Below are 16,959 nucleotides of genomic sequence, written 5' to 3' on the forward strand. Positions count from 1 at the left end.
ACTACATTATGATCCGAATTCTCAACTCGGTATGTTCTTGTATTCAGACCGAAATATTCTTACTTCTGTACCTTTTAGATTAGATTAGATTAATTATTCATTCCATTGACTCATAAAAGATATGTATACTTTGTCTGTAGTTTTTTAACAAAATGTCAGCTGTCATTAAGCAGTATTTTCCACAGACCATGAAAGAATTTATATTATCTCATGAAGTTCGTCGAATGAACGCCCTCCTGCAACTATACCATTATTTTCTTCCCATACTAAAGCACTCCGACTTTAGATGACTTATTCTATTCGTTGCGTAAGTTATTGTTCATGTATTTTGTCCTCCTTGTTGGCTGCTAATTATGTGAGATGCGATTCTAGGCAGAAGAACGTGTGATGTTTCGGTTTCAGTTACGTGTTGCATAATTCTATTACTACATTGTTGGTAGCAAATGTGTGTATACCCCGTTACTACTAGCAACCGTTTCAATTTCTGGAGTGACATTCCTGATTATCGGATTATATAGCCACAAAATATCGATGTCACTGATATAACGGTTGGACGAATATCGATTATGATACTGTGTAATTGATTCCGATATATCTACATTTCGATAAATCAGTGTCCAATATCATAAACCTACTACATACACGACATGTTTCAGATACCAGCCGCAAATACTGAGCTATATTCCGTTTACCTACATTTCTGAGGAGCGTTGTCAATTAATAACTAAGACAGGGTCAGACGGAATATCTTCTCAGGTGTGTTAATGACTCAAACGAATATTGCTAATCCACCTCAGTCTTTCATACTAGACGGATTATGTTCAGCAGAAACGAAAGTAGCTCATATTGGATCCGCAAATGTTCTCAACAGAATAAAGCGATTTATTCGCTAGGTTCAATGGTATCCTCAAATTGTTCACTTAGGTGACTGTTCGTTAAAGGAAAGTAACTTCTAGAATGAGAGGCTCGCAGCACAGCTTCTGTAAAGTTTGGAAGGTACGAGACGAGGTACTGGCGGAAGTAAAGCTGTGAGGACGGGGCGTGAGTCGTGCTTGGGTAACTCAGTTTGTAGAGAACTTGCCTGCGAAAGGCAAAGGTCCCGAGTTCGAGTCTCGGTCCGGCACACAGTTTTAATCTGCCAGGAAGTTTCGAAAGTAGGTTCTATTTATAGCAACTGTGACTGGTGCAGCAGCATGTGACCATTGAAAGACACTGCAACGGGCTGCACAGAAAAAGTCGCACACATAATTCGTCTATACGTTATTAAATGAAATAAATCCGTTTGACTCTGACGGTATTATACTACGGAACGCTCAGTGGGAAGACCAATAAATGTGACTGGTTACAGTGTACCATCGGAAATGAAACATGTTAAACTGTGAAGCACCAGTCCGATATTTCCTATCTTTGTTACCTCAAAACTGGTATTAAACTTTCATTTCATTCGGAACCTATAACCATCATCAACATCAATATCAGTTGTGACCCTCATGGGGACTAACACACCCATATATTTGTCGTAGCATAGAATCAAAGAACCCCCGAACTCCATACTGAGTAACTGCCATATCCGAAACACCTGCTGTGTCAGTTCCTTAAGACTCCTTGATGGAGGCTGGTATGAAAATGTCTCCCAGTCGCATCTCAGACATTCCCTATGGGTGACATAATGGGGACTAGGCAGGCCATTCGAGAACTCGAACATTGCTCGAAGCATTTTTTCTGCGAACTGCGTTGTGTGGTCTTGCAATATCCGACTGGAACATGCCTTCCGATTCCCTAGTCGTTAGAGGTACCACAACAGGGTTTGCCTTTCTCCCCATATGTTGGCAAGCGCCACTTCAACAATTACCAAAGCAGTGCTGTTGTCATATCAGATAGCTCCGCACACCTCGAATCCGGGAGTGTGAGAGATACGTACACAGTCGCTGCTTTCTGTGGGTTATCAACAGATCTTTTAGTGAATCAATGGCGTCGACCTCACTGCCATATACAAAAAGAGGCTTGTCTCTGAACAGTACTCAACTTCCCAATTATCCCTGGTGCTACATCGTTCAGTTCTACGTTGTCTGAAATGTAGTGTCAGCGGTGGACAACGCTTGCCAACGCTAGATGGCAACTGTGGATTTCAAACTTGCTTTCAGTAATCTATGCCCGATGGTCCGTGTTCACAGTCTGTCTGTCTGTGACGACTGCCTGAATTCCAGCTGCTGTAACGCATCTAGTTGTCAGAACCAGTCTAAAAGTCCTTCGGTACTTTTGTGATGTAGTCTGTATGGAAGGACATGGCCTCAGCAAGCAGACTACGCTGCTGTCCATTTCGTCTCTCTCGTCCTTCAGACATTGCACTACATGCAGCTGTTGTGCGATCTGTCATGACTTCCAGCCAATGTTTGGAACTTGATCAGAATTCAAAAGACGGCAATAAGCTGCCCGTATCCATCAAATGGTTCAAATGGCTCTGAGCACTATGGGACTTAACATCTAAGGTCATCAGTCTCCTATAACTTAGAACTACTTAAACCTATCTAACCTAAGGCCATCACACACATCCATGCCCAAGGCAGGATTCGAACCTGTGACGTAGCGGCCGCGCGGTTCCAGACTGTAGCGCCTTTAACCGCTTGGCCACCACGGCCGGCCCGTACACATCCCCTGGGCATGATGTGATGCGATCTTCACCTGAAAAGTTCATCTGAATCCACACGACTACTCTGAAATTTATACTTAGGTCCCATGCAGAGGGTTCATCGGACCACTTCCTCACTATTTCTACACCGTTCCACTCTTGAACAGCGAGCGGGAAAAGTGAGTACTTAAATTTCTCCGTGCGAGCTCATACTTCTCTTATTTTGTTACGATAATCGTTTCTCCCTATGATAGTGGGCGTCAACAAATTTTTTCCGTATTCGAAAGAGAAAGTTGGCGATTGTAATTTCATGAAACGACCTCGCCGCAAACAAAAACGCCTTTGTTTAAATGATTGCTACCCCAGTTCGTGAAACACATTCGTGACACTCTCTGTTTCATGACAGTACAGAACGAGCTAACGTTCTTGGAGCTTGTTCGACGTCCTCTGTCAATCCCATCCGTAAGGATCTCATACGGCACAGCAGTATTCTAGCAGATGACGGAGAAACGTAGCGTAAGCTGTCTCTTTAGTGGATTTGTTGCATCTTCTAAGTGGCCTACCAGTAAAACGCAGCCTTTGGTTCTCCTCCCCTACAACATGCTCTATGTCATCCTTACAGTTACGGCTACTGGTAATTATTAATCCTAGGTATTTAACTGAATTTACTGCCTTTCGTTCCAGAAACATTAGCCTTACACCAGGAGCCATCACATGCCATTCTTCATACGTAGAAATGACTTTTTTAGTAGTGAAAATACTTAAATATATCTTGCATAAGGATGAAATTTAAACCAACATATGCGACGGACGTGGAGAAACTGGAATGTCATTTTGGCAGCGTTCGCTCAAGGCGTTTATGATGTAACAGCTTCCATTCTCGTGAGTGTAATTTGTTTTTTCAATTGCCGTTCACAAAGGTCTGGGTGCAACATAACTTTACATGTTCACATTTGTGATATGTCTATGTAGATGACGATCTTGCTGTTTCATCAGCAGATCCTTAATATCGTCATTAGATTCCACACCTGTTCTGCATACGGTTGATTCGTGTTGAAGATTATTTGGTGTGTCCCAAACAGATGTCCCACCGATCTTAGCTACTGGTTTCACTGTGCAGCTCAGTAGCTATGGTTACAAATCCCAATATGGGATAAAGAAAATGGGTGTGTGTACGAAGCACGTGCTATTCTAAACGTCACTGTTTGCGTGTAAAGCTTTGTTTCCTTCAAATGCAATTTACGTCTTTTAGATAGCCTTCGTGGTGTGATTTTACTCGGCAACGAATTCAGTTTGGCATCAGTTGTGACAAGTGCCTCTCTAGTTAAGTACGTCAGAAATAGTTTCGATAATTATTGCACACAGAGCTCTGATCAACACCATGAAGCAAAACCTAAACTGAACTTAAGTTTTCCGAGAAATGAACAATCCTGTATTTTCTGTCAAGAAATAAATTTGTACAATAAACTGTCTAAGGAGATCACAGTTTAAAAACAAACTTGTTTAAAAAAGCTGTAGTTCGTGTAAGAATGAAAACTAAAAAATTTGTCCATTAATTTCTGGTTCTGTTCGTGCGATAAACGTCAGATTTTAAACAGTAAATTATGCTGAAACATTGTTTGGGCTGATAATGTCAAAATGTGTTTAATTTATACTAGTCGTACTCTTTGCCCTATACTGCACACGTACATTCACATGCAACTCGTAAAGCAGTGACATTTTTTAGATCGGTTTTAGTATTTTTATTTATTTATTTATTTTATTTTTTTTCAGGAGAGATCGGTTTTGCTGTATCATATTTCACGAGGTCTCGAAGTCTGAACGTGGACAAATGGTAAGGCAGCCTTGACGTGCTTATCAGATTGTCAAACTCAAGACCTACTACACAAGGTATGCTACTACAGAGATGAGTGAAACCCTGTATTGAATTAGTGGTCTAAGTCAGTACGGACTATAGGCCTATCCTTCATAAAGCTACGACTGACGACCGAAATGCTCCTGCAGTGTGGTGTTGTGTTAAGCTACATGTGTACCATTACCTACAGCCCTAGTGCGTTGACGTCGAATCATCGTCTGCGCATTTTGTTCATGTATTGTCTTGCTGTAGGACGCCCCTCACAGGATACAAAAATCGCGTCCAGTTACAAGAGACATGCTTGTATAACCAGCAGCGTGTCGCCTGACATGAAATCATCTTTTTCGATGAATCTCGTTTCATACTGGGTATGGAGTGAGAACACTTCCGTGAAACGCCAGGGAGTAAGCATTATTACCAGTGTGTGTCATCCGTTGTCTCATTGGACGACTCCCTGGTGTGATGGGTTCTACATCCATTGCCTTTAATGGATACCTCAGACCCTTGTAAACTGCAGGTAGTCTCTATCGTAGTTAAAGCATCCGTGATATATTTACGTGTATCTACTCCACGAAGAGTACATCGAGGGATTTCATCACTCGGCGTCTTATTGTTGTAGGACATTGCGTGAAATTTTACTTCTAAGGAATCCTCTTCCTCTTCGTTTTCTTTTCCTTCCTAGGAACATGTCGTGTCTTCACGTGGTCAGTGTGTTATTTCGGATTTCGCACGGTTAGTGGCGATGTTTAGCCGGATGCCCTTCCAGACTGCACAGCGTTCCACGTGGACGGAATCCGTGTGGACCATCGCTATGTGTCTAGTGCTTGCTCATTTTCAAGTCTAAGCATGTTTTCGAAATATTTGCATAATAGCGTACACGAGGAGCGACGTGGGTACTAGCCCGGAATTTCCTAGTGAGGTGTGACTGAGAGCTACGAGGTGCGCTCAAGTTCTAACGCCTCCGATTTATTTTCTCCGGACTGGAAAGAGATAGAAACATGCGCATTGTTTTAAAATGAGGCCGCGTTCATTGTCAACACCTCCCAGAGATAGAAGCACCGTACGGCAGATGGAATTTTTCCGCCAGCGGCGAGAATGAGAACTGTTTACATACTTAAAATGGCGACGTTATCCTTACTTGGACTGCGTGCAATCATTCGTTTTCTGAATTTGCGTGGTGTGAAACCAAATGAAATGCATCGACAGTTGAAGGAGACATGTGGTGATGGAGTTATGGATGTGTCGAAAGTGCGTTCGTGGGTGTGACAGTTTAATGAAGGCAGAACATCGTGTGACAACAAACCAAAACAACCTCGGGCTCGCACAAGCCGGTCTGACGACATGATCGAGAAAGTAGAAAGAATTGTTTTGGGGGATCGCCGAATGACTGTTGAACAGATCGCCGTCAGAGTTGGCATTTCTGTGGGTTCTGTGCACACAATCCTGCATGACGACCTGAAAATGCGAAAAGTGTCATCCAGGTGGGTGCCACGAATGCTGACGGACGACCACATGGCTGCCCGTGTGGCATGTTGCCAAGCAATGTTGACGAGCAACGACAGCATGAATAGGACTTTCTTTCCGTCGGTTGTGACAATGGATGAGACGTGGATGCCATTTTTCAATCCAGAAACAAAGCGCCAATCAGCTCAATGGAAGCACATAGATTCACCGCCACCAAAAAAATTTCGGGTAACCGCCAGTGCTGAAAAAATGGTGGTGTGCATGTTCTGGGACAGCGAGGGAGTAATCCTTACCCATTGCGTTCCAAAGGGTACTACGGTAACAGGTGCATCCCACGAAAATGTTTTGAAGAACAAATTCCTTCCTGCAATGCAACAAAAACGTCTGGGAAGGGCTGCGCGTGTGCTGTTTCACCAAGACAACGCACCCGGACATCGAGCTAACGTTACGCAACAGTTTCTTCGTGATAACAACTTTGAAGTGATTCCTCATGCTCCCTACTCACCTGGCCTGGCTCCTAGTGACTTTTGGCTTTCTCCAACAATGAAAGACACTCTCCGTGGCCGCACATTCACCGGCCGTGCTGCTATTGCCTCAGCGATTCTCCAGTGGTCAAAACAGACTCCTAAAGAAGCCTTCGCCGCTGCCATGGAATCATGGCATCAGCGTTGTGAAAAATGTGTACGTCTGCAGGGCGATTACGTCGAGAAGTAACGCCAGTTTCATCGATTTCGGGCGATTAGTTGGTTAGAAAAAAAATCGGAGGCCTTAGAACTTGAATGCACCTCGTACATCCAGGCTGGCAGGCACGTATGGCCCTCGTCGTTAATCCGTTAGTGCGCCTCCCTTTGTCCGCTATCCGGATAGGTGTTTAACTTCTATGTCATGCAGTCTGTTTATACTGAGGTAGCAAAGTTAAGAGAAATCTCCTAATATCGTGTCGTACCTCCTTCTTTCCGACGTAGCAACTCGACGAGGCATGCTCTCAACAAGCGTAGGAAGTCCCCTGGAGAAATACTGAGCCATACTGCTTTGCCGTCGTCCATAATTCTGCAAGTGTTGCCGGTGTAGGATTTCATTCACAAACTAACCTTTCTATTATGTCCCTTAAATGTTCGGTGGATGGTTAAATCATTCTCTCGATTTGTCCAGAATGTTCTTGAAACCAGTCGCGAACAACTGTGGCCTGGTGACATGGCGCATTGTCATCCACAAAAATTCCTTCGTTTTTGGGAACATGAAGTCGATTAAAGGCTGCAAATGGTCTCCAAGTAGCCGCACATAACTGTTTCCAGTCAACTATCGGTTCAGTTGGACCAGTGGACAGGCGTCCATTCTTTCTACGCACGGCCTACAGTATTATGGAGCCACCATTAGCTTGCAAACTGGCTTATCGACAACTTTAGGTCATAGCTACTTCGTGTCTGTGCCACACTCGAACCTTACCATCAGCGCTTACCAACTGAAGTCGGGACTTATCTGACCACAGTTTTCCAGTAGTCTAGGGTCCAACCGATATGGTCATCAGAGGCGCTCAGAGGCGCTGTAGGCGATGTGCTGTCAGCAAAGGCACTCGCGTCGGTTGTCTGCAGCCATAGCCCATTAACGCCAAACTCTGCCACACTATCCCAAAGGATACTTTCACCGTGGTGAAATCTGCAGTTATTCCACACACTGTTGCTGGTGTGTTAGCACTGACAACTCTGCGCAAACGCCGCTGCTCTCGGTTGCTAAGTGGAGGCCGTCTCCGAGCTGAGACGTAACGCCTGAAAGTTGGTATTCTGGACACACTCTTCACATTAAGGACCTCGGAATACCGAATTCCCCAACGATTTCCGAAATGGAATGTCCTATGCATCTAGCTCCAACTACCATTCGGCATTCAGTCTATTAATTCCCGTCGCAAACTTTTCGCGTTGGTCACCTGAATAAAAATGACAGATCCACCAGTGCACTGCCCCCTTTCTACATTCTGTATTTGTGGATATTGCTATCCCATGAATTTTGTGGTCTAAGTGCATCCCATGTCACTTTCTATGGTGTGCGACAAACTCATTTATTGAAACCCTCTTAAATACTTCCTTTTTATTTCTTCTTCGTGTGGCAATATTCAGAGCCCGTAATGTAGTGTAACGACTTACTTGTAAAAATTATTTTCTTATCTTACTGATTTGTAGAGACTGATATGATCAGTCTGTATCATGTAACTTCTTATTTCATGTAAATATACATGGGGTATGTAAACTACTTCTTTTCCATGCTTTGTTGTTATATATTTCTGCAAGTTGCAAACATGCAGACAAAATAGATTTCCTCTCACGATTAATACGATCTCTATGAAGGTGCTTGAATCGGAACGCGGCTGCTAAGGTGTCTGTTACATATTTTTGACTGGTGGCGACTTGCAATTGGTCACGTTCATGAAATGTTATGTTTAGTTGAAGCACAAGAGCGCAGCGTTTTCTTCCAGATACGGCAATGAATATCCTGTGATTGGAAACGATCTCGCACACCGATGTTATGCACATATTAAGGGATGGTGGAGGTGCTATCTCTTAACTCTTTCCCCGGATAATCCATGCCACTGGTTGGCTTATACTGAGACCTGACTCAATTCTGCAGTCCCTTCTTCTTGTTCTCCTTTGCTTGTTCCCGTTTCTCTGCGAGGTTGCCATTGTTGTATGGGTTTTGGCAATGACATTGTCAGTTAGTGACTGGATATCCTTCTGGATATCCTTCCTAAAAAAAAAAAAAGAGTGGTTCAAATTTCTGTAAGCACTATGGGACTTAACATCCGAGGTCATCAGTCCCCTAGACTTAGAACTACTTAAACCTAACTAGCCTAACGACATCACACACATCCATGCCCGAGGCAGGATTTGAACCTGCGACCGTAGCAGCACCGCGGTACCGGACTGAAGCGCCTCGAATCGCTCACCCACAGTGGCCGGCTATCCTTCCTGACGGTACCATTCCCCCGTGACAGATTCTGACAACTCCAACCGTCTGCGCCTTGAGCAACACACATATTCAAGTGCGAGAACGTGTTTTAAATGTTTGTGTGGCGTGTATTTGAAGTAGAATCTTGGTGTCAGCCCGGCATTTGCCTAGCTGGAACTGGGAAACCGCGTAAAAACCGTATATAGGCTGTCCAACTTAGCAGTCCTCGTCGTTAACCCTCGAGGCGGATTAGGTCCTGGGCAAGTTCGCTTCCCCGAATTCCAGAAGCGGTGCGTTAACGCGACTTCTTTTTTTCCGGGATTCGAACCCGGGATCTCCTGCTTACCTTTTTTTAATAAAGAAGAAAGTCTTCCTTGTGGAGAACAAAAAAAAGCTTACTACATGAGTAAAAAGTTGCAGATAAAATGATGAAGGAAAAAAAAATTAAAAATCTCTATTGTTTGAAAATAAGAGACGATTTTCTTCATAAAACAAAATATTTCTTGAGAACGTAAATAGGTTTACTTTTCCAGCACTACTTTTTTTTCTTTTTGACGTAAATGGTGTGAGAAATAATAAACATAAATAGCTTGTTTCGCTACAAAACAATAACGCATCACGTCGCTCTTCGTGGACGCATTTCTCGCCGACCCTGTCGTACCTCGGGCTACAGCCGGACACGTGTTCAGGTATGCTGACGGATCCTCTCCACCGCCCCGGTCCTTTCTTGCTCAGAATAATCCTATGTAGTAATTATATTCCCCAATCTGGTACACTCCATCTAGGTGGGGGATCAAGCAAGGCACTGCCAACAAAATCTGCGTAATATGTTAGATATCTCGGATTTTGCAAAATCGGTCAGTGACTTTCTTGTTCTGAGCCCCAAAAGTTTAGCATATTCTTACCGGTCTCTCCGAGAGGTTAAAGTGCATCAGACCCGGAATCCAAGTCACTGCGTTGCTCTTAGTTCGGGGAAAGCATGTAATACCAGGGGGAAGTGGTACCCTGGTTCAGTTGCTTTCGGCGTCACCCGCAAGAGGAAGGCGATCACATTTTGGACCAAACTCCACACTGCCGCTGCAGGCCCATGTGTCAGGTGAAGTTCATCTGCATCTGTAACTTAACACTGTGGGCATAGTGACGTATTCTCATTTGAATTGTATGTAACCTGGAGCGTGTCACATATTTCCCTTTTACAACCTGGTACCACAGTGCGCACGTCCCCGCATCAGGGTGTACCAGGTGCACTGTACGCATACTAGTGACCATGCCGTCTCTCTGCGGCGTTAATCGGCCGTCTATGCGTTCGGCTATCCCGGCGGGTCTGACTCGGATCTTTAGTACGAGCTTAGGTATTCAGTGCACCGGTACGTGCCATTTGGTTCCTTTCACCAGCCTTATTAAGAAATCAAGCGAACTTGCTGCTCTGTAATCACTGCACGAAAAAGAAACCATTTTGTTAAACTGTTCTCTTATTTTCCTCATGTTTCTTTACTTTATTTTTATTTCACTGCGTTCATTTGCGATTCCTATCTACTCTCTGTGCTTTTCGATCAACATCTTCACTAAGAGTCGGATTCATTTTAGAGTCTGTGAATCAATTTTTTTGTCGTTACGTTCTGAAGTCACTGACGATCCTAGTATTTCTAGCATGTCCACTTTGTAGTAAAGGTCATCGATTTTTATTTTTAGTTCCATTATCGTAACTGCGTGTCGACTGGCCATAAACACTTGAAATTAGTAAAAATGGTTCAAATGGCTCTGAGCACTATGGGACTTAACATCTGAGGTCATCAGTCCCCTAGAACTTAGAACTACTTAAACCTGACTAACCTAAGGACATCACACACATCCATGTCCGAGGCAGGATTCGAACCTGCGACCGTAGCGGTCGCGCGGTTCCAGACTGGAGCGCCTAGAACCGCTCGGTGACACCAGCCGGCAGAAATTAGTGGCTTCGAACTAACTTTTGCCTTAGGTCTCTCAGTGATAGCCACACGATGTGGATTGACCCGTTTTTGATTTGCGCAAGATTTCGATTCTCTTACCAATTTTTATGTACAGCGGCAGGCAAGCACGACATTGGTTTCTCTTTCGGGAGAAAGAGGATTCAAATTCATCTCTAGTTATTCGTTCTTCTGAATTTCGTTAAAGGACTTCATGCGAATAGTCATTGTTGGCCGGGAGACCCCATGCGGGGTGTTCGGCCGCCGAAATTGCAAGTCCTTTTTAGCTGACGCCACTTCGGCGACTTGCGAATCAATGATGATGAAATGATGATGAAAGACACACAATGCCCAGTCATCTCGAGGCAGAGAAAATCCCTGACCCAGCCGGGAATCGAACCCGGGACCCCGTGCGCGGGAAGCGAGAACGCTACCGCAAGGCTACGAGTTGCGGACGGACTGGTTTTTGACACGACTTAACTTCTTCAGGTATCCTCGATTAATCCGAACTGGAGCTCCGTCTCTAACAATGTCGATGTCGGTGGAATTGCTTTGTTATAGCTTTGTTATATATACGAACTACAGAGATATTGTCCCCCACATCTATGAGGGCTTACTAGTTGCAGAAAAAAGAATATAACGGAAGAAGGATTCAGGTGAAGTCCGTGATGCCATGCAGAATATCATATCTCAGTGTGTTACTGCACTCTGAATAAGCAAATGTACTAGTTATTAGTTCGCAGAATTGACAACTTTTGAGTATGGCACAGGCGCAAAGTAATTTAGAATAAATAGCTAGATATTCCACTACGATGTCACATTTTCCTAATGTATAATCGTTGTCGTATCTAGAAACCATCACACACAAATTTGTTATTCGTCGCACGTAGCAATGATTGATTTTCCGTCCTATTCTTGGCGTTCTGTTTTCAGGTAGGATTCCATCTTAAAAGACTTGCTTTTTGTCACAGATACACGTACTTTAATTTCTCTTGCACTGCTGCTGACATAAACGTTCTTCATGTGATAATGCTAAATTTTACACCTGAGGTGAAAGTAGCTACTGCATTTATTGGGTTTCCAACTCACTAAGGTTTCATTGTGATGATCAATTGTTTTCATATGTGACCCATCCTTGTCGTCTAACACTCTTTTATTTGTTGCTGAAGACTTTTTCATCTACGTTCTGACGTGCTCTACCTCGTAAGGAATATTATGAGACATTTTTTGGGCGCGATAAAAGTGTTTTTATAGCTATTTCATCTGTCTGAAAGCAAACAAATAGACTAATCTGGGAGTGTAATGTATCGTTCGAGCCTCTTCTCTCCTCTCTCTCTCTATGTCTTTAACTCCACCCTCTTCCTGCACCCCTCTGCCATTCACGTAACACCTTCAAGGACTGTGTTCAGTGCGACCAGGATGTAGTATGTGCGTATTGTGGGGTCGTAGTGTTAGTGATTCATTCATCACGGTCATCGGCGATCAGATAGTACTAAGGAATTCTGTCTGAGAGCCCTCTGTTTTGACTCTGCAGCCAGTAACTGTGCTAAGTTTAGAGGCGAGCAGTGTTTAGAGTATTTATTCTAAGGTACAACCATGTCCCAGCGACGAGTACGTACTCCCGTCGAAGAACTTCAGCCATTTGAACTGCGTCGCTTTGTGGGCCTGCGGAAAGCTGGATGTATGTATCGACGGGTGCTGCAAACGTTGGACGTAAAGTATCGGTGCTGTGTCACTGCATCCAACAGTGGTGCGTAGAACATCCGGTCGTGGACGTCTGCATGGCACACACGCTAAGTCAGTGTCGATGCACTGTTAGAGCAGCGGTGGCCGACTGAACACCATTCAGGGACACAATCTGGGAACTCAATGCACCTTCTGCATCACCAGGGGCCACTGGGGACGGTTTGCTTGCAGCAGGAATAAGATGACGTGTGCTTCTGGCCAGACTACTAGTGACAGCCCGACGCTGCTAAGCAGGGCTACCCTACTGTCGTGAAAAAGTTGACTGGTGAGTGGAATAGCCCTCCGTTGTCTTCAGTTACGTGAGTAAGCTCTGTTTTTATGCAACTGATGGACCTACACGTGTACTGCGTAGGCCTATTCCAAAGTACGTTCGCCCACAACACACAGGCCGCACCTCATGCTTTATAGTGTTGCGAGCCACCAGTTACAGCTCGCGCTGACATGTGGGGTCTCTGCAGGGTAGAGTAAACAGTATCCGCTGCACTGCACAGGCTGCTATGCCCATGCTACCACTAGAAAGGTGATGTGCATTTTCAGCAGGGCAGCCCACGTCCGCATGGGGCTACCTGGACGCAACGTCCCCTACGTGGTATCCAACAAGCGTCCTCGCCAGCAAGACCATCAGATCTCTCGCCAATTGAAGAAAACGTATGGCACATGAAGCGGTAACTTAGTTGTTCTCTAGGGCCGCCAAGAACCATTGAGGGATTGCAACAAAAAGTGTAAGATGCTTGGAACAATCTAGCGCTTGACGCCATTCGCCACCTTTATACCCATTTGTTTGGGAGAACAGACGCCTGCGTTGCCACCGGAGGCGGCGAAAAGGGGGGAGGGTCATTCTGTATTGATACAACTGCTCGGGCAGCCTTTACGTCACGAAGTGTGCCTCATTAGGTCGAAATTTATCATTTTCTCCTACATCCTACAATGATGGACTGTCACCTCACTTGTCAATAAAATGACCTGGTCCCTGAGGATGTGGCGTATGTACCTACAGTTTTTACTTCTTTCAGTCCAATTCTCCCTATCATTTGCTCCTATTTGTGATTCCTTGCAACCACGACGTCATAACATGTCTCTGCCTGTCATATCTGTTCTTCTAAAGTGTGTGTTTGCAGGCCTATGTTTAAAGGGTGTCCGATAAGGAACGCAATTTGTGAATGCACAGTTATTGATAAAGTTCAGTAATTTATAAACTATTGCATTGTACCTGTGATTATATCTGAAATATGATATTAAACAAATGCCCTCCTCGACTTTGGCCAGTCATATTTCGATAAAATTTTCCAAAACTTTCTGAAATTACACTATGAATTACGGCTGTGAGATCTGGAAATGATCGTTGTTTGTTGACATACGAGGTGCATTCAAGTTCTAAGGCCTCCGATTTTTTTTCTAATTAACTACTCACCCGAAAATAATGAAACTGGCGTTACTTCTCGACGTAATCGCCCTGCAGACGTACACATTTTTCACAACGCTGACGCCATGATTCCATGGCAGCGGCGAAGGCTTCTTTAGGAGTCTGTTTTGACCACTGGAAAATCGCTGAGGCAATAGCAGCACGGCTGGTGAATGTGCGGCCACGTAGAGTGTCTTTCATTGTTCGAGAAAGCCAAAAGTCACTAGGAGCCAGGCCAGGTGAGTAGGGAGAATGAGGAATCACTTCAAAGTTGTTATCACGAAGAAACTGTTGCGTAACGTTAGCTTGATGTGCGAGTGCGTTGTCTTGCTAAAACAGCACACGCGCAGCCCTTCCCAGACGTTTTTGTTGCAGTGCAGGAAGGAATTTGTTCTTCAAAACATTTTCGTAGGATGTACCTGTTACCGTAGTCCCTTTGGAACGCAATGGGTAAGGATTACGCCCTCGCTGACCCAGAACATTGACACCATCATTTTTTCAGCACTGGCGGTTACCCGAAATTTTTTTGGTGGCGGTGAACCTGTGTGCTTCCATTGAGCTGACTGGCGCTTTGTTTCTGGATTGAAAAATGGCATCCACGTCTCATCCATTGTCACAATCGACGAAAAGAAAGTCCCATTCATGCTGTCGTTGCGCGTCAACATTGCTTGGCAACATGCCACACGGGCCGCCATGTCGTCGTCCGTCAGCATTCGTGCCACCCACCTGGATAACACTTTTCGCAATTTCAGGTCGTCATGCAGGATTGTGTGCACAGAACCCACAGTAATGCCAACTCTGGAGGCGATCTGTTCAACAGTCATTCGGCGATCCCACAAAACAATTCTCTCCACTTTCTCGATCATGTCGTCAGACCGGCTTGTGCGAGCCCGAGGTTGTTTCGGTTTGTTGTCACACGATGTTTTGCCTTCATTAAACTGTCACACCCACGAACGCACTTTCGACACATCCATAACTCCATCACCACATGTCTCCTTCAACTGTCGATGAATTTCAATTGGTTTCTCACTACGCAAATTCAAAAGACGAATGATTGCACGCTGTTCAAGTAAGGAAAACGTCGCCATTTTAAGTATTTAAAACAGTTCTCATTCTCGCCGCTGGCGGTAAAATTCCATCTGCCGTACGGTGCTTACATCTCTGGGACGTATTGACAATGAACGCGGCCTCATTTTAAAACAATGCGCATGTTTCTATCTCTTTCCAGTCCGGAGAAAAATAATCGGAGGCCTTAGGACTTGAATGCACCTCGTACAAACGAGATTTCAAATATCCCCATGGGAAGAAATCATTAGATGTCAGATCACAAGATCTGAGTGGCCAGTTCATATTAACGTTGCGAGAAATCATTCGGTCAGCGAACCTCTCATATGACCAGTGCATAGTTCCAATCGATATGTGAAAGGCTGCGCTATCCTGTTGAAATCAAACTTCTTCACCATTCACAATATCAGTTCAGACCACAAAAGCTGTCTTAACACATCGCACTAGCATTCGCCGTCCACTGTTCATGCATTTCTGACGCCGTCCTCGAAGAAGTGCCCCACACTTAACGTGCTCATGCCATATGCCTCACCACTCAGTCACTCGTTGTGAATTTAACAGCTTCTTCATAATCACTCGACAGTTTTGCTTATTCACCACCATACTGTTCAACAGGAAGAGAGCCTCATCAGTGAACATTACTTCCTTAACGAATCTGTTGTCCGTTCTTTGTTTCGAAAGCACTCTGTGGACAAATACTCGGAGCATTTCGTGATCGTATGGCTGCATTTCTTGTGTCGGTTGGATTTTATATGCCCAAAGGTGCAGATCTTCTTTCAGAAATTGTTGCGCGCTGATTCCGGACACTACCAGTTGTAATGAAAGTTGACGAACAGATTTTACTGGACTTACAGCAGCTTTTATAGCTCGCGATGGCGGTGTTCCTTTTTTGCGTAGCGGCTAACACGATGACGCCCCGAGGATTTAACGTTTTCTGAAATTTAGCAATCAGTCTCATCACAGTTGACATATTCAGAGCATTACGTTGACCAAACAATCAACGCAGTTTGCGAACAATCTCTGCTCAATATTTACACATTTGTATTAAGTTTTCACTGTGATAATACTCTGTTCCATCACGAAGTTCGCTATTACTAACAACAAAGAAAACAGATGACAATCGTGCAACTTACTGCTAAGTTACTAGGTCTGCTCCTAAACTACGAGAACGGAAATGTCAGGCATTTCAGAAGTTGCTTTCTTTATGGAGCACCCTTCATATATTACTTATTTCAAGAATATTTCTTTTCCAGAGCTAAAGAATTTAATTTAGTTTTATCATAGGAAGCGTTAATGATAAGAAACATTCCTGTGTTAGAGTTCAGTAAGTATTAGACTTTTTTAGATAATCTGTTCATTTTTTGTTTTGTTTCTCAGGATGTTTGTAAGCATTGAATATCTCTTATTTATTTTCGTTGACTAGAAATTGTTAAGAACAACATAAAGATTATCTATGATGGCTGTATCGCATGCTGCTTCCCAATAAATGCGTATAAGATTTTTTCATGACACTTTAACACAGACGAATTACTTACCTGTATGCATGTACTGGAAATAGTTTTTCGAAATACAGTGTTACCCAATCTACTAAAGCAATTTTCTCGTATGTACTGATGATCTACAACGTATTGCAGGTTTCTTTTGATACGTAGACCCACTTATTTCATGAGTAACCAATTATCTGTAATGAATGTCTCGAGCAGCACGGAAACGCAAATCATGCAACTTGTATTTCTGAGTATGGTTAGTACGGATGTTCGCTAAAGTTTCCTACAATCTGCTGCATAAAGTTATCTGGCGGCTGCACAAACCGATGCTATCTGCTTTGCATAAACTGTAATTTTAATGGTTCCGCATAAGTACTGATATGGTTTTGAAAATGATAATGTTAATCCACACTGTCAAAATAACA

The 16,959-nt window shown here is 43.9% G+C and overlaps 1 long non-coding RNA gene across 1 annotated transcript in view; it reads left to right on the forward strand.

Moving 5' to 3' along the window:
- Positions 1–4,457, forward strand: part of LOC126148956 (uncharacterized) — a 73,002-nt gene extending 68,545 nt beyond the window's left edge. Inside the window, exon 3 of the long non-coding RNA XR_007530673.1 lies at positions 4,403–4,457. This is a non-coding gene — a long non-coding RNA (uncharacterized LOC126148956). The remainder of the gene's footprint in view (positions 1–4,402) is intronic.
- Positions 4,458–16,959: the final 12,502 nt, after the last annotated feature.

Source organism: Schistocerca cancellata, chromosome 2, assembly GCF_023864275.1.
Source record: "Schistocerca cancellata isolate TAMUIC-IGC-003103 chromosome 2, iqSchCanc2.1, whole genome shotgun sequence".
In the NCBI taxonomy this organism is placed as follows: Eukaryota; Metazoa; Arthropoda; class Insecta; order Orthoptera; family Acrididae; genus Schistocerca; species Schistocerca cancellata.